Source organism: Heterocephalus glaber, unplaced genomic scaffold (assembly GCF_053883595.1).
Source record: "Heterocephalus glaber isolate CG9 unplaced genomic scaffold, H.glaber_assembly_v1.0 deba00000937, whole genome shotgun sequence".
NCBI classification, from domain to species: Eukaryota; Metazoa; Chordata; class Mammalia; order Rodentia; family Bathyergidae; genus Heterocephalus; species Heterocephalus glaber.
Window position 1 is genome coordinate 10420318 of NW_028258173.1, and position 18853 is coordinate 10439170.

At 34.9% G+C, this 18853-nt stretch overlaps 1 pseudogene across 5 annotated transcripts in view; it reads right to left on the bottom strand.

Annotated features, from left to right (window-relative positions):
• The window catches only part of LOC147828771 (large ribosomal subunit protein eL21 pseudogene), a 62952-nt pseudogene that overhangs the window by 24990 nt on the left and 19109 nt on the right, over nucleotides 1-18853 (bottom strand). The window contains exon 4 of one of the 5 annotated variants that reach the window (XR_015450289.1): nucleotides 370-1066. The exons of 2 other annotated variants lie outside the window; for them this stretch is intronic. The product of XR_015450289.1 is annotated as a large ribosomal subunit protein eL21 pseudogene, transcript variant X3 (transcript). 2 more of the 5 variants (XR_015450287.1, XR_015450291.1) reach the window with 2 other exon arrangements.

Sequence of the window (18853 nt, forward strand, 5' to 3'; positions counted from 1 at the left end):
ACTTATGTTCATGTGGCCTATATAATTCTTCTTTTATCGTGAACTATTTAATCAAGAAAAAATCTATTATGGGATATGTTGACATCTATTAATTTAATCACCTAATATATAATAAATGTAACTTTTTTGAAGGAAATATTTGTGAGACTGTATTAAAATATTAGTTTATTTCATGGAAAATGAGTAAGAAATAATCATTATTGGTTGTCTCTAGAAATTATCTAAAGGAGTGCTATCCAATCAATATGCAATACAACGCATATAAACTTAACTGTTTTAGTAGCTAATTTTTTTCAGAAGTAAAAAGACATGGGAAAAATTAATTTTAAACATGTTTTATTTAAATGAAGATATTTAAATTTTCTCACTTAAACATATAATCAATATAAGGATTATTTATTAACTATTTTACATTATTGTCTTTGTACTATGTTTTCAACATCTGTTTATTTTTCAGTTTCCAACTCTCTGATTTTGAATTAGTCCCACTTCAAGTATACAGTAGACACACTTGACTCATGGCTGCTGTGTTAGGAGAGCTAAACAATGAAATTTTTAAAATTAATTTTATTGGTACAATTTAAATATACATAACGATCACATTCATCAAAGGGAATTTGTACCTATACATAGTATCTTGATTCCTTTTTTTTCACCCAATCCCCTCCCCTCCTTATTTGTAAAAGCTTTGTTGATATTTCTTTTGCTTCTGTTCCTTTTCCCTTTCCCTTCCTTCTTTTCCCCTCCCTTCCTATCAGTTCCCCTTTCCTTTTGAACAGTTTCTTCCTATTTCATAATATCTATTACACATTTTTGTCCTTACTTACCCTTTCAGTTTCTCACACCAGAAAGAATAAATAAATAAAATGTGATATTTACACATGCGTGGCAGATTTATTTCTCTTAAGAGTATGGTCTCAAAGTGCATCGACTTAGAAATGTCTCAAGCTTATCCTTCTTATAGCAGAGTATTACTCCATTTTATATAAGAAAATCACATTTTTTCATCCATTCTTTAGTCGCTGGGCATGTGGAGAACTGGCATGGTGGGCCACACTGGCACAGGCTAAGGAGAAGTAAGAAGTTCAGTAGGCATGTTGGTAAAGACCATCAAGAAGCTCAGTTTCATGGTAACAAAATTTTCATACTGTGAAACTAATAGAAGATTAAATGATAAGATGGAATAAAGCTTGGTTGCATCTTGAAATACAAGTAAGGCAAGGTGAAAACACCAGAGACTATTGGCCAACAGAATTGAAATATTTGGGAACAAATATTTAGCCAAAGGATTTGAGTCTTAGTTCTTTTTATGCCAAAAACTTTGATTCTTTCACAACTTTTAACTTTAGGGGTTTAATTTCTATCACCTGTAAATAAAGAGGTCAAAGCACATGACATCTACAGCCTCTGTACTGGAAATCAGTTGTTATTCACTTTAAGAAGAAAATCGGTTTAAGACTTTGACCATATTGGAGGCCCAAGAAGATGAAGTGGAAGCTATAAATCCAGACTAGAACGTCTACAGTATGTATTATATTAATTTCTCTATCATCTTGAAAGTTCATTCACACATATCTTGAGTCTCAAGAAGTTGAAAGTTTCTTATCAGTACATATTGATAATGTATATTGGCCTTTCTGGCATTGAGAGCAATAAAACATATAGACAGTGGGTTTCTGAGTTGTCCAAGGGTAATGTATGAATTCAAATGAATCAAAGCTACTTTTCATTACTTCTAAAACTCATTCATAGGAATTATTCAAAGAATTCATATGCATTCAGAATGAGTATGGCAAAGTAGATTACACCCATGAACACCTCTTCAAGAACACTTTTGTAAATTACTGTCCCTCTATCAGAATTATCAAGTGAGAATGAAAAGTGATGTTTTCAAAAGGCAATCTTAACATCAAAAACTAAAAAAGAAAAAGAACAATTAAGAAAAGGAAAAGGAAGGCAAAAGACACATTCCATAAAGCCAAGTAACTCAGCTTTTTTGCTTTTTTTTTTTTTTTCCAATTAAGAAAACCATCCTTACAACACAGGATGACTTTTTATTTTGAAGTAGCATTCAGCCGCTAATTAGGTGCTGCGTGGCAGAGCTCCATCCCCATTTCTGCCATGAATTCATAGGGAATAGGTTCCAACAACTCAGGCCCCTTCTCATTGGTTCTCACAAAGTTCGCGTCTCTGGGTGGGGCAGGCTGGCACTTCAGTTGAACCCAGGTACCTTTCTCTTTGGCTTCCTTCTTTTTCTGATCATTTTCCTTGACCCGTTTCAGGAAGCTATCTCGACTCCTTGAGTGTTTAATATGCTCAATACACACATTAATCCTCTTGGCAAGTATTTTGCCCTTAACCTGCTTGTTTACAACAATGCCAGCAGCGTGCTGGGTAACACTGTAGACTCTTCCAATTTTGTCATGGTAACATTTGTGTGGCATTCCTTTTTGAACAGTATCCATTCCCTTGATTTCTACGATATCACCCTTTTTGTAGATTCGCATGTATGTGGCCAAAGGAACAACCCCATGTTTTCTAAAAGGCCTAGAGAACATATACCGGGTTCCCCTCCTTTTTCCCTTTGTGTTCCTCATTTTGGCAAATTACTGGAAGATGGCGGTTCTGGCCAAAAGGAGTAACTCAGCTTTTGCTTTGGCATGAATTTGCCTCCTTCACTTCCTACAAATAGAATTAACTACTATTACTTTCAGCTCATAATGTTTAAATTAAGTTTATCTATTGACTTCCTAGATTCCACTGACAGAAATGCTACTCTAAATTTAGCACTTGTAACCAATAAACATTTTAATGTAGGAATTTTGTTTCCTGCCAGAATAAAGGTATTATTATAAATGGTCATGGAAAGTGAAAAAACTATGAATTGTGCTTTGGAAATTCATTCAAAAAGAGATCTATGCAAAGGAATGATGGCTCATGTTCTACCTGTTTAAAGAAAGAAGTTCTTGATTACACTAATAGCTTGATTTTTTTTTCATGTAATTACGAGTCTAACATTTTTCTTTGCTGCTAATTTTGCATGAAACATTCATGCTAAATATCCCCTTGCTATACACCTAGAGATGTTTATTTACACAGATGCAGGGTATTTGCCTTTAGGGGGAGGGGATGCTGAAAGGCCAAGCCCTCTCCAATGGTAATTTGTGGTTTTTCCTACATTTAGTAGTTACAAAGGAGCCTTAGACTCTGTTGGTGATGACCAATATTGGACCAATTATGAAATTTTAAAAAATACAACCCTTGCTCTCATAACCCAGTAAACTCTAGCTCACTTTAGGGATGTATAGCAGTGGAAACAAAGAAAGGAGGAAGTCTGGATGGTGTCATATAAGTGAGACAAAATTCCGGCAGAAGGGAACCGCTTGTCCATTTTCTTTAGTTTAGCCAGGAAAACAAGCTGGTAACTGGGTATAAAATAAAATTAGGTAGTAATAAAATAAATTAGCCAATAAGCCAGGTTTAGAATTTGTTTCTCCTTTGTTTCATTTCTATACAAATCTCTATGTGGAAGTGTTAAGCAAAATATCTAGCTCTATATGAAATGTGTAATTTTTATAATGAAATACATGTGAGTTTTTAAAACAGGAACATTCATGCATAGACTATTCACATGAATAATAGAATGGAAGGAAATATTGATCAAGAATAAGGGAGTGACATGGAAAACGTAGAATTTCAGGACATTCAAAAATATGTTTTGAATGATAGCTTGGCAGTGAAACCTTTTCTACATTATTTTTACTCTCCTCTAATACTAGCTAAATATTCTGAACAAATGAGGAAAACAAAAAACTAAAGCATTCATATTTTGATTCAAAAAGGAAAAGGCTAAAAATGATCCAAGAGAACAAATTGAGCTTGGCAAGGAGACTGCACTTGAGAGAGGAGAGTACCATTTCATTGCCTTCATATTTTGTTCAGGGCTTGATTTGTCCATTAACCTTTATCGCATCTCTCATATATGGAATCTAAAAATGTTAATCTCATTTAAATTGAGCGTAGAATAGTGGCTTCCAGATAAGGAGGAAGAGATGAATGATTGAACAATGGATACTAGGTAATACTGTGGAGAAATAAGTTCTGGTGATTTACAGTACAGAACAGTGTCGATGGATATTGAAATATATGTTAAAAGACAAAATGGAACAAAAGATTTTGAATGTTTTCATCACAAGGAAGTGATATGAGTGCATAGGTACATTTACAATGAATTGAACATTATAAAAATTATATACACATGGAAATATTGCATTGTACCACATAAATATGAACAACTTTGTATCATTTAAAAACATTTCCTCCAAAATTTTAGCTGTAGGACACAATTTTCTCTGAAAAGTTGGTGGGAAAAATAATATCAAGTTAAATTTTACATGTACATTTTTAATTTCTATACATTTTAAATGCTTTCTGTGGAATTCCAGTTGAGAGAACAGCTTGAAATTTTTAAAAGTAGACTTCTGTGATTTCCTTTGTATGAGGAGTCAGACCGCATGAGCAGATAATGATTTATTAAGTTTTGTTTTCAAGCTGATACAATTAATATAATATTTCAACTTCCTTTTACAAAATCATCCCTTTCACTTCTTCTCTCAAGGATGCAGGAGCCGCATGGTTAATTTTGTGACTGAAATAATAACATTGAGTTTCTTTTATTTGCCTTCAATATACAGAAGAAAAATTTGTTTCTAAGGCTTTGTCATTTCTACCTTTCTCTTTAGCTAATAAATAAAAATAGTACATTGTTATATTAGGCACTTATTTGTAGCTTTGTTAGACATCTCAATATTAATGTGACCTGAATTAGAGATTCTTTGGGCATAAGGACAACAAACTAAACAAAGTTTAAAGAGTTAATAAATAATCATATTTAAGATATCCCAGAATGAAATATCTAAAATGTTAATAATCTTCTTAACATTAGATATATTAGAACAGCTCCTTATCCTCAATTATATCTGTTACACTTAACTGGGAATAGAGAAAAATCATATGGCAAAAACCAGGAAATTTAATTGAACATATATGGATAGTTCCTTGGAAGACAAAAACTGTATTTTAATAATTAAAATGATGTATAAAACATTTAAATATTTTTTTTTTTGGTACCGGAGATCAAACTCGGGTCCTTGTGTTTGCACAGCGGGCGGAGAAAGCACTGTGCTAAATCTCCAGCCCAAAACATTTAAATATTAAGAATATGAAATTCTTTATAAAATAAAAAATCCTGGCTGTTCATGTTTAGCAATATGGAAATGACTGGTAACTGATCTACTTCCAAAAGTTCTTTCTTTTGAAAGTCACAACCAAAAGCATGATCCTTATGCTAGAAAGGGATATCCTGACAGAACTCTTTCAAGAACTGATGTCCTGAAATTATGAAAGATTAGGATAAACAAACCTATAATTTTACTAAAACAGAATGAAGAGTGATATTACATCTATTTAATGGTAAAACAAGAATTACTCTCTTACAAATGAGGTACAGAAAAAAAGTTCACAAAGCACTTCTGTTCAACATTACAAACTCATGTAAGAGAAATATAAAGTATCCAGGGCCAGAGGCTTAGCTCAGTGGCACTGGACCTGTCTCACAAGCACAAGGTCCTGAGTTCAATCCCCGGTACCATAAAAAACCACCCAAAAACCAGTGTCCTACTTGAAAAGAGTGACAGTACTATCTTTCATACAATATCCCCAAAAAGGACAAAAAAATCATTAGATTTAGATGAGTTAGCAAATTTGCTAGATCCATATAGAGAGCCCATTTACATATCTAGCCAGAAGATTCAATATTGTAATGATGTCACATTCCCCAGATCAATTCAATACATTTTCAATCAAAATTCTTCACAGAACTTTACAGGTTGACTCAAGAATGTATTTAAAATAGAGAAGGAAAACAATCAAGGGTATGTATACCAAAATATGAAAAGGAATATGGGTAACAACAGCAGCAATATAAAAAGTGTTTAGCTTTGTAAAACATAAAAATTTATTATAAAGCCACATTATTTAAAGAAGTATAGAGTTTGTAAAAATGGCTTGTTTATATCTCTTATGCCTATCTAAATATGTAAACCCATGTTTTGTCTTTGGTACCAGGGATCTAACTCAGGACCTTGAGTTTTCCAGGCAGGTGGCGGAACCACTGAGCTAAATCCCTGGCCCTCTGCAAACCCATGTTGATAGGGGAAGTACTCCTATTTAATGTTATACTTTAAGCAGGTTTTGAGTTTTTACTCAGTTAAACTCCCTCCCCCTTCTGGTCCCTTGTGTTTGCCAAAGTTGGAAACCAAGTTTAAAAATACAGGTCAATGCCACCATTGCTGTATTCTGATGACTTCGCTGCAGCTTTCCCATAGATTTTGGCAGAATCTCTCCTTAATATATTATCAGCCTTGCAATGCAAGGCTGATACAGGTTTCAGCAATGAAACAAGTAGAAGGCAGAAGCAAACCAACCCGAGAAAGAATCTTGATATAGCAGGAAGATGAACTGTGAAAAGGAAGAATTAATCAATAAACAGAACTGAACAATTGGCTGATCATATGGTAAATAATGAAACTGTAGCCACATTTTGCATAATATATAAAAACTTATTGCAGAAGAAATAAAGATTTAAGTGTGGATGTCCATTTGAATTCATTGTAGAGACCAAATCTCTCACTGAAAGCAAATAATAAAGCAAAGTAAATATTTTAGCATTTCTTGAGTGAGGGATCTGAAACAGGGTTAAATGTATAGTCCAGGCTGACCTGGAACTCATGGTCCTCCTGCCTCAACCTCCCGAGGACAGAAATTATACATATGCACCTCCATGCCTGGCTTAGCAATTCTTTATTTTTAATTTTTAAAATTAATTTTATTGGTACATTTTAGGTATACAATATAATGATATTCATCATTGGGAATTTGTGCCTTCACATAGTTCTTATTTTTTCCCCATTCCCCTCTCCCCCCACCCTATTTACAAAGACTTTGTTTCCATTTTTTCCTTTTCTCATATTAATTCCATTCCCTTCTTTTCTTTCCCCAATCCCTCCTGCTTTGCCTTCCCCTTTGGACATTTTCTTCCTATTTCACATTATCTAGTCTACATTTTGATCCTCATTTACACTTTCAGTTTCTCACACCAGAGAAACTATTCAGTATTTACACATTTATTTCATTTAAGAATATTGCCTCAATGTGCATCTATTTAGCTATAAATGTCTCTAATTTCTCATTCTTTATGGCTGAGTAGTACTCTATTTTATTAAAAAATCATATTTTTGGGCCGGAGATTTAGCTCAGTCATTCCGCTGTCTGCCTTGCAAGGACAAGGTCCTGAGTTTGATCCTTGGTACCAAAACAACAACAACAACAACAACAACAACAACAACAACAAAAAGCACACTGTCTTTATCCAGTCCCCAGTTAATGGGCAATTGGGCTGGATTAGGGGTCCCATTTGACTGAGCTATGCCCCTTATTGGGTATCTTCCCAGAAGAATTAAAAGAATCATACCACAGCAATATATGCACTCCCATATTCATAGCAGCACAGTTTGTAACAACTATTACTTGGCTTAACAGTTCTTAAAAGCAAGATGATCATGACAAAGACAGTAAGGGTTGGTACTGGCAAAGTTAATAGAAATGCCAAAGTGAGGATAGCTATGTAAAGAACCTGGACACATTAACTACAGTTGTTCTGATGGCATTTGTATATGCCACCAAGCATGATTTCTAATTTTGACAACTGAGGGGCAAAGAAAGGGTACGAAATGGGTTAGATGTCAAAGGAGAGGCCTCTGTCAAGGTAGGAATTTAACTAGAGAATTTCTCAAATCAGTGGGGAAGACTCAGGGCCATAAGTACAGAAACAGTATTAAACACACGTGAGACAGTCTTTTCCCCAACTCCGAGAAGTGAATAAGATCATCTTGGTGAATGAGAGTGGGAGAGTTCTTAAACAAAGGGGGGAAATCCCTGAAAAAATTATTGCCTTGGGTTGGTTCTCACAGAGATTTACAATACAGTTTCTAGATACTACTGTGGACAAAGGACCTCAGGCTGTGAATTTAGCTTGAGGCATATGGAGTAGGATTAATCCAGCTACCTAGCAGAAGCAAATACAAATCCTCACCCATATGTCACCTGAGTTCAGATTTTTAAGAGGCCCCCTCCCATAAGACTCTTTACTTTCATCCACCAGAACATTCATGTGACAAATATAAGCATTTAAAGCATCTATCATGTGCTTGGCAGCCCTTCTAAATGTGGCATTTGCATGTAATGTACAACCTGGAAAACTTTATACTGCATCCCTAAAGGGAAATTTCATCACAAGAGTCAGAATTATCCACATATTATGAAAAAAGGCTATAAATAAAGAAGAAAATAAGTTATTTGAAACTCAAATATAACAGTAATCATGTCTAGAGAAATTGACTAGACTTTCCAGTTGAAAGTCACAGATACAGTAGGCATGGTGGCACATGCTTCTAAGCTCTGTTACTCCAGAGGCTGAGGCAGGATGATTACAAATTCAAGGCCAAATAGGCAACTTAGTGAGACCCTATATCAAAAGAAAATTTAACAAAATGCCCAGGCATCTAGCGATAATTTTTACCCAGCATGGAGCAGGTCTTGTGTTCAATCTCCAATACCAAAAAACAAAAAAGCAAAAAAAAAAACACCCCAAAACAAAAACAAATACAAATTATAACTCATTTTATGTCTGGAGTATAAGAACTCATGAAAGTTGAAAAGGAAAGGAAAAGGAAAGCATGTAAATAAATATTTAAAAATGCAGATGCAGACTGTGTTAGTTAGCTTTCCAATCATGGAGACCCAATACCTGACAAAGGTGTTAACTCTTGGTTTCAGGAGACTTGGTCCATTGTTAGCAAGCTCCAAGGAAGAAAAATGGCAGAAGGGTGTGGGAGAGCAAAATTGCACAGTTGATGGCAGCTGGGAAGCAGAGGGAAACAGCATCAGAGAGGAACAGGCTGGGGACCATGTACAGTGGCCCCCATCACACATGCATGGCGCACCCAGACACACCGAAAAGCAGGCTTTATTAATCTACTAATGTGTTTCCTAATCCAGTAAAGTTGACAGATCAGAATTAGCAGTTGCACAGACTGAATAGATTCTACTTGGAAAACTATTTATGTTAAAATCATTTTACAATGATAACACATTCAATTCACTAAAAAGATATGATTTTTAAATGACTATGCACTAATTGATACAGCTTTTAAGATATATTAAACAAAATTTAAAAATTCAAAGCAAAACAGGCAATGTAATGATTGTAGTAGGAGGTGTGTGAGAAGTCATTGCTTACTTCTCTTGGTACTGCTAGATTGTGAAGAAAACAATAGCAGAAAGAATTTGTTAGATATGGATAACATGACGAATCTGACTAGATAAACACATGCAGAACGTTGCATAATCAATTTCAGAATATATTATTTTTAAGCACCCCCAAAAGTTAAGAACCCAGTCTAACTTGGTGCAACAGTGTTAAAATAATTTTTCTTCATGAAATTATACAGAGGAAGCCGATAATCACCATGATTGAAGAATATGTTTATAATATTTACAGTTGACAAAGAATTTATAAATATATAAAAATTCATGTTAAGAAGAAAAAAGCTCAATAGAACAATGCTTCAAAATTCCATAATAATTCAGCTCACTAAAGAATTTAATGAATGACCAATAAATTTATGAAAACTTGAACAATAATTCTCAGGAAATGTGAAAAAAAACCACAAGGAGATGAAACTACACATATGAAATAATGCTTACAACAAAAAAGATAGAAAATATCAAGTATGTAGCTAAGGATGTAGAAAAAAATATATTGTCATATAAAATTTGTGGAAGTGTAAATTAGTACAACCACTTGGAAAATGGTTTAGCATAGCTAATAAAGGTTAATATATGTTTATACCATCCCTGAAAAATTCATATACATGAACTATTCCTTCAAATTTCACATAAATATATGAAATTTGGGAACCATCAAAATGCAATCTAATTGTCTTAGTTGCTTTCTTGTTCCTGGGACAAAATACTCAACACTCCAACTAGAAGAAGGAGAGGTTTATTTTTGTTCCTAGTTTGTAGCGGCTTTGGTTCATAGTTAGCTGGTTCCAAGGCAGGGTGGCATGACACAGGGGCATTGCAGAGGAGAAACAGTTGATTTCATGGCAGGCAGGGAGTAGAGAGGGGTTAAGGGAGGAGAAAGGATATACACCCTTATAGGACACATCCCTAGGGACTCATCTCTTCCCACCAGGTTTTATCTCCCAACATAATGCCTCACTCTAATTTCATCAATGGACCGATCCAGTGATGAATCCCACACACCTATGCTCCATTGACCTCTCCAAAGCCCCTCCTATGAGTGCGTGTGACTTTGGGGGAGCATCTATATTTAATGCTAAACACAAATGAATAAATGTTTGTAGGTTAATAAAATAAAATAGCTTTCAACTAAATAAGTAACTTAAAAACTACATATAACAATATAATAAATATCAAAAATACAATGAAAGAAATGATGGAAGACTCAAAAGTGCCCATTATGTACAACTTATTTTTAGAAAATTCAAACTTGGGCAAAACAAGAATATGCAGATAAAATAGTGAATACCTTTGTGGACTGGTGACTAGAATTAAAAAAGAAGATAGATTCTAGAGCTGATAATGTTTAAATCTGTATGTTGCTCTCTTTGTTGTACTGAGTTTGTGCAAATGTAGTAAACTTTACACTGATCTTTATGTTGGTGAATGTATATTATATTTTAATAGGACACACTATTAAATGTTATTACAGTTGCATCCAAAATTGAAATTATTAAGGAACAACTCAAACAAAAATGTACAATATTTCTGAGCAAAAATATAAAACATAGAGATATTTTAAGAAAATCTAAATAAATAAATAGAGTGATTGACAGTTTTCATGGACTAAAACCTAGTGTAAAGATTGAACTCCTCTAATAGGTCTCTAGATTGAATGCAATTCCAATAAAAGGTTGCGTTTCATTTATTTTTCATTTAGTGGGCCTTGACAAGTAGTTTTTAAACTTCACAATGAAAGCCTAACAAGATATAAATGGAAACTCTATAAAAGGACCAGATAGGAGAACTTTTCCTATCTGACATCAAGTCTTATTCTAAAGTATGGAAATTAAGACACTGTGGAGTTTACAGAGTTAAATACATAGATAAATGCAAAACTATATACAGTAATGCTTCAGAAATAGATTATATGTGTACTTTTAGATTGTATGGCAGAGGTAGTAATGAACAATTAGGATAGAAGAGACATATTTTAAATACTTTTATTTCAACTTATTTTACCTTGAAATTACTTTACTTGCTTTTCATTTTCAACTCTAGACTTTCAGAAGTATTGCAATATTAGTATTTCCCAAATAGTAATCTTTATCCAGATTCTCCAGGTATTAAACATTTTAACACACACACACACACACACACACACACACACATAAAATAAAATAAAGAAAACACAAGGGAATATGTAGAGTGTGACTCCATTCATATAAAGTTCCAAAGCAGACACAATTAAACTCAATGCTGCAAGGTACATATATATTGGTAAAACAACAGAAACATAAGAAAGGAAACGATTATCACAAAAGGTGAAATACCAGTACCTCAGTGGGTTGATGATCAACTTTGTTTTTTGGGGTATTAAGGGATGTTCTTTTTCTTTGAATGCAGGTAATGTTCTATTAAATGTAGTTTGCTTTTTCACATGTGTACTAATTTTTCCATGTACCCCATATTTCAGCACAGAATTTAAAAGCCAAACATTTAAACCAGGTAGAAGGGAGCTTTAAAAACTTGTAACTGTTTAGTCTTATCAATCTTCTAGCCCGAAGTATTATAAGGATAATTATTTCCAGATAGTAATTCAATGTTCATTTGTCAAAATTTAATAAACAGCTATTTGTTCCTTTTCTGGATGGCTGTTGAAAAATATTAAGACTGCTTTTGGCCTGGAGAAATTAATAATCTTAATAGACAAAGAAAACACCAATGGTTTCAAGAGAAATTCATTAATGATAAGACCTAAAATACACTCACGAAGTCTTCACCAGGGGCTATTCCCCAAAATATTGGCTTCTATACCAAAATACTTTGGCTTCTTGTTGCTGCTGGACAATCACTAATGTTCCTGTCTGAAGGCTATCCCTCCAACGGTGCTGTAGAGAATCGCTCAGCTGCTATTTCCTCTTGCTTTTATAGACCTTCAGGTTCTCTTTGAATTAGATCTTGCATCATAGTTCAAACATTCTATAATTTCTTATATCCTGAAAAACCAAACCATTTGTCTTCTTGCATATTAAAATTCCAGGGAAATATTCATTGTATTCAATTCATGTCTTCCCAAATTTTTTTTTTTTTTGGCAAGGTCTTACTATGTAATTCACCCTAGCCTTGAACACACTACTTAGCCCAGGCTGACCAGGAACTCGAACTCTGGCCATCCTCCTGCCTTAGCCTCTCAAGTACTGGAATTACAGGTGTGTACCAGCATGCCTGGCCTTTATAGCCTTTTATTTTTTTATTATTATTTTTTATTTGAGAGTTCTTTAAAAGTTTAATTTTTAATTAATTATATTGGTACATTTTAGGTATACAATATAATGACATCCATCATTGGCAATTTGCACCTTTGCATAATCTCTCTTGGTTCTTATGTTTTCCCCATTTCCCTGCCCTCCTTTAACTCCTCAATTCCTTCCTATTTACAAAGATTTTGCTTCCATTTTTTCATTTTCTCATATTAATTCCACTCCCTTCTTTCCTTTCTCCTACCCCTCCCACTTCCTCTTTGCCCCTTTTCTTCCTATTACACATGATCTATTATCCTTTTTAGTCCTTATTTACACTTACAATTTCTCACACTAGAGAAACTATTTGGTATTCAGACATATGTGTCCTATTTATTTCACTTAAAAGTATCGCCTCAAAGTGCATCCATTTAACTATAAATGTCTCTAATTTCTCATTTTTAATGGCTGAGTAGTACTCCATTTTATAAAAAAACCCACATTTCCTTTATCCAGTCTCCAGTTGATGGGCAGTTGGGCTGATTCCAAGTTTTGGCTATTACAAATTGTGCTGCTATGAACATGGGTGCACATATATCACCGTGGTATGATTCTTTTAATTATTTGGGGAAGATACCCAGCAGGGGAATACCTGGGTCCAATGGGAACTCTAATCCTAGTTCTGTTAGGTATCTCCATACTGATTTCCACAGTGGTTGCACCAGCACACACTCCCACCAGCAGTGGAGCAGTGTTCCTCTTTCCCTCAGCCCCTCCAGAATTTGTTATTGTTGATTTCTTGATAGCAGCCATTCTTTCTGGGGTGAGGTGGAATCATAGTGTTGTTTTCATTTGCATCTCTCCAATGACCAGTGATGTCAAACATTTTTTCATATGTTTATTTGCTATTTCTACTTCTTTGAGAAATGTCTGTTCATTTCAGATACTCATTTTTGGGTTGGATCTTTAAATTTGGGAGGTCTGATTTTTTTAAGTTCTTTGTAGATTCTAGATAGTAGACCTTTGTCTGAGGAAAAGCAGGTGAAAATTTTTCCCCACATTGTGGGTTGTCACTTCACAGTGTTGGAAGTTTCTCTTGCTGTGCAGAAGTTTTTAATAAGAAGAGATCCCACTTGTTGATAATTTGTGCTAGTTCACAGGCAACTGAGGATTTATTCATAAATAAAAATGTTTCAATAGTTCTACCTAACCTCTGTTCCAGCTGGTTCAGCATTTCTGTTTAAATATTTATATCTTTAATCCATTTTGATTTTAGTTTAGTGCATGGTGAGAGATACAGGTCTAGTTTTAATCTTCAACAAGTTGAAACCCAATTTTTCCAGCACCATTTATTAAAGAGACTATCTTTCCTCCAGTGAGGATGTTTAGCTCCTTTGTCAAAGATGAGATGGCTGAGTGTGTCTAGAGTTGTTTCTGAATCTTCTAATCTGTTCCACTGGTCCTCAGGTCTGTTTCTTTGCTAGTATCATGTTGTTTTTATCACAGTAGGTTTGTAGTATCTTTTCAAGTTGGGGGTTGTGATACCTACTGCCATGTCTCTGTTGACTAGAATTGCTTTTGCTATTCTAGGTCTCTTCTTGTTCCAAATGAATTTTTGGATTGTTTTCTACAGGTCTGTGAAGTATGCTGCTGAGATTTCAATTGGTATTGCATTGAATCTACATAGCAGTTTTGAAAGTATGGCCATTTTCACTATGTTAATCCTTCCTACACAGGGGCAAGCGATATCTTCGCATTTTCTGATATAGCCTTCAATCTCTCTTTTCAGAGTGCTATAGGTTTCAGAGAAGAGATATTTGATTTCTTTGTTAGATTGATTCCTAGGTATTTCAGGTTTTTGGATCTTATTGTAAAAGGAATTGTTTGCCCTATTTCTCTCTCACTGAGTCTGTTGTTTGTGTAGAGGAAAGCTATTGATTTTTGTGTGTTGACCTTGTATCCAGCTACTCTACTGAATTTGGTTATTAAGTCTAGAAGACTTTTAGTGGAGTTCTTGGGGTCTTCTATATACAGTATCATGTCATCTGCAAATAATGACAATTTGACTTCTTCATTTCCTATCTTTATTCCTTTTATTTCTTTCTCTTGTCTCATTGTCATGGCTAATGTTTCCAAAACTATATTGAACAGGAGTGGTGATAGTGGACACTCTTGCCTTGCTCCTGATGTTAGTGTGAAGTATTTTAGTTTTTGACCATTTAATATGATATTGGCTGTTAGTTTTGCATAGATGGTTTTTATCCGATTGAGGTAGAGACCATCTATTCCAAATTTTTAACATAAATGCCTGTTGGATTGTGTCAAATGCATTTTCTACATCTATTGAGATGATTGTATGATTTTTGTCCTTGGATCTATCCATATATTGTATTAAATTCATTGATTTGTGCATGTTGAACCATCCCTGCATCCCTGGAATAAATCCCACTTGGTCAGGGTGTATGATCTTCTTGATGATCTTCTGCATTCTATTTGCCAGTATCTTATTAAGGATTTTTGCATCTATGTTCATTAGTGAGATTGGCCAATAGTTCTCTTTTTTGGTTGGGTCTTTCTCTGCTTTGGGGATCAAACTTCCAGTAGTGAATTTGGAAGGATTCCTTCCCTTTCAATTTCATTGAAGGGTTTAAACAGTAGTGGCATTAGTTCCTCTCTAAATGTCTCACAGAATTCAACAGTGAAGCCATCAGGACCTGGGCCTTTCTTAGTTGGTAAGTTTTAAATTATGTTTTCAATTTCATTGATTGATATTGGGTTGTTTAGAATTTTTAGGTCTTCTTCACTTAAATTTGGTAATTCATACATATCTAGGAATCTGTCCATTTCTTCTGTGTTTTCCACCTTACTGCCATAGAGGTTCTCAAAGTTGGTATTGATGATCCTCTGAATTTCTGCTGGGTCTGTGGTTATTTCATCCTTTTCATTCCTAATTGCATGGATTTGGGCCTTTTCTTTCCTTTTTCTGATGAGGTTGGTTAAGGGTTTGTCAATTTTGTTTATTCTTTCGAAGTACCAACTCTTTGCTTCATTATTTTTTTGTATCATTCTCTTAGTTTCCATTGCATTGATTTTTGTTCTGAACTTTATAATTTCCTCCCTTGTATGAACTTTGGGTTTGTCCTGCTCTTCTTTTTCTAGAAGCTTGAGTTTCAGCATTAGGTTGTTTAATTGGGCTCGCTCTGTTTTCCTAACATGAGTATTCACTGCTATGAATTTCCTTCATAAGACTGCTTGCATTGTGTCCCATAGATTCCAATATGTTTAATTGTCATTGTTATTTAATTGTAGGAACTGTCTGATTTCTTCTTTAATTTCCTCTATGACCCATTGGTTATTCAGAAGTGTGTTGTTCAATTTCCATGTGTTTATGAAATTCTTGCAGTTTCTTTTGCTATTGATGTCCAATTTCATCGCACTATGGTCTGATAATATACAGGGGTTAACTTCATTTCCTTTGCACTTACTTAAACATGTTCTATGAATGAGTATGTGGTCTCTTTTGGAGAATGACCTGTAAGCAGGTGAAAAGAATGTGTATTCTGATTTTGTGGGGTGGAACACTCTGTAAACACCTGCTAAATTCATTTGTTCAAGAGTTTGATTGAGTTCTAGCATTTCATTACTTATCTTTTGTCTAGTTGTTCTATCTGTTTGTGACAGTGGGGTATTGAGGTCCCCCACTAATATTGTATTAGCGCTTATTTGATTTTTCATGCCCGTTAGTCTTTTTTTATATAGTTGGGTGCACTAGTGTTTGGTGCATAGATATTTATGATTTTCATCTCTTCCTCTTGGATTGTTCCCTTTACAAGGATGTAGTGTCCTTATTCGTCTCTCTTAATCAGTGTTGGTTTGAAATCCCCTTGATCTGCAAAGAGGATAGCTACTCTTGCTTTTTTTTCTGGTTCCTGTCGCATGGAGTATTGTTTTCCATCCTTTAACTTTCAGTCTATGAGTTTCTTTCTGAATTAAGTGTGTTTCTTGTATGGAGCATATTTTTAGATCTTCCTTCTTCACCCATTCTCCCAGTCTATTTCTTTTGATTAGTGAATTGAGACCATTAACATTGATGGTTATCACTGATATGTATTGACTTTTCCTTGTCATGACTATTTCTTTTTGTTGGATTCTCCCCCTTTGCACTTAATTTCTTATCATGCCCAGTAGATTAATTCTGCTGGGCTTCCTGGGGTTATGATCCTTGTCTTTTCCGAGGATCTTTTCTAAAATTTTTTGGAGTGCTGGTTTGGTATTCATGAAGTTCCTAAGGTGCTCTTTGTCCTGAGAGTATCTTATTTCTCCATCAATTTTGAAAGATAGTTTTGCAGGTTACATCAAACTGGGTTGGAGTCTTGTTTTCCTTTAGGGCTTGAAATATGTCACTCCAAGCTGTTCTTGCCTTGAGGGTTTGCATTGAGAAGTCTGCTGTGATTCTGATGGGCTTTCCTTTGTATGTGATTTGTTTCCTTTCTGTAACTGCTTGTAGAATTTTGTTCTTCTGTTGAGTTTCTGGAATCTTAAGTATTATATGCCTATGTGTAGATTTTTTTTGATCAAGGCTATTTGGAGTCCTATTTGCCTCACTTATCTGTATGTCAAATTCTTTCCCCCTGCTTGGGAAGTTTTCTGACATTACTTCTGTGGACAGTTTTTTTATGTCGCCTGCACTCTCTCCTGTTCATTGACTCCAATCAATCTGATGTTTTTCTTCTTTGCATCATCTAGCAGCTGCTGGATTGATTTCTCATGGTTCTTTACTATTTTAAAGAAATTTTTCTTTTCCTGGTCACGAATTGCAATCTTATCTTCTATATCTGAAATTCTGTCCTCACATTGGCTCATTCTGCTACACAAACTTTCAGTGGAGCTTTTAATCTCCTGGAAATCTGTTTGCATCTATTTTATGGATTCCATTTGTTTCCTATGTTGAGATTCCATCATGTTCCTCAGCTCCTCTATTTTTTTAATCTGGGTCCTCTAGATTTATTAATCATGTCTTGTACTATGAGCACAATCTCTGCTGTTATCTATGAAATTATTTCAGATTTCATTTTTTCCAGATCCTCTTTTGTTGCCAGTTTGGGGAATCCAGGTGGTTGAGTATCAGATTGTTCCATCTTGTTTCCCTTTGGTGTTGCTTTAGTTAATCTGGAAGTCTGTTTTTGAGACTTGTTTATGTGTCTTCCCATTTTAATGGGGGAGGGTGTGTGTGTGCTGCTGGAACCTTCGAGGCTCACCTCCTGGGTGCTGGGGGCAGCTCTGCTCCTTGGCACTGGGGGCAGTAGTATGGTGGACCCTTAAGACCCCTCATCTATAGGTTTTTAAATTAATTCACTTGCCTTTTTCTCCCACCACTCCTCCAAAACTTTTCTTTTCATGGTTCCCAGGGACTCAGTGTCACTAATCTCCATGGCACATGGTTAGTCTCCCCCTACCCTCTTGATTTGTGGACAAGTGTTTGACACAATTGGTCACTCTCTCATCTTGTAAAAGCTTTCTTCACATGAATTATAGACTATCACTTGCCTTATCCATTTACCTGCTCCCTTGGCTACTTGTTCTCTTTCTCCTTTGCTACTTCTTTTTCTTCTCCTCAATCTCTAAACATTGTATATGTACCAGCATCCTTGAAAATTATGTATTTTTTACCTGCTTTCCCTTAATCCCTGGCAATTGCATCCAGTGGAAGATTTTAAATAGCATCTATGTAGGCCCCTCATGTACTTACTCAGCCTGGGATGCTCCATTGAATCCCATTGAATTACTTAAAAAATGTTTGGAGATCCAATAGACTAAAGTACTGTACTAAGATTTCTCCAAAAGCTCTTACCATTTCACTATCTTAGGCAAATCCCAAATCCATTCTTAAAGTTTTGACATCTCATCATTAATTTCTCCTTTTCTCTCACAACTGATGTCCAATCTGTCTGCATGGATTGTTGACATTACATGGTCTTTCTGGAGATTATCCACATCCTATTTTTTTTTAATTATTTCAAGATACTCCAATTGCTCTTCTCACTTCTACTCATTCTGCTCTAGAGACTTATTTCAAGACTGCAATGAGAAGGATGTTTCTAAAACTGATAGCAGATCCTGCCCCTTCTCTGATCAAAACCCTCCAACAACTTTTCATTTCAGTGAATGGGAACTAGCCTGCTAAACATCTGCGTTCTGTGCTCTTAACCTCAGCTTTTGCTCAGTGTAGTAAAGCCATATAAATA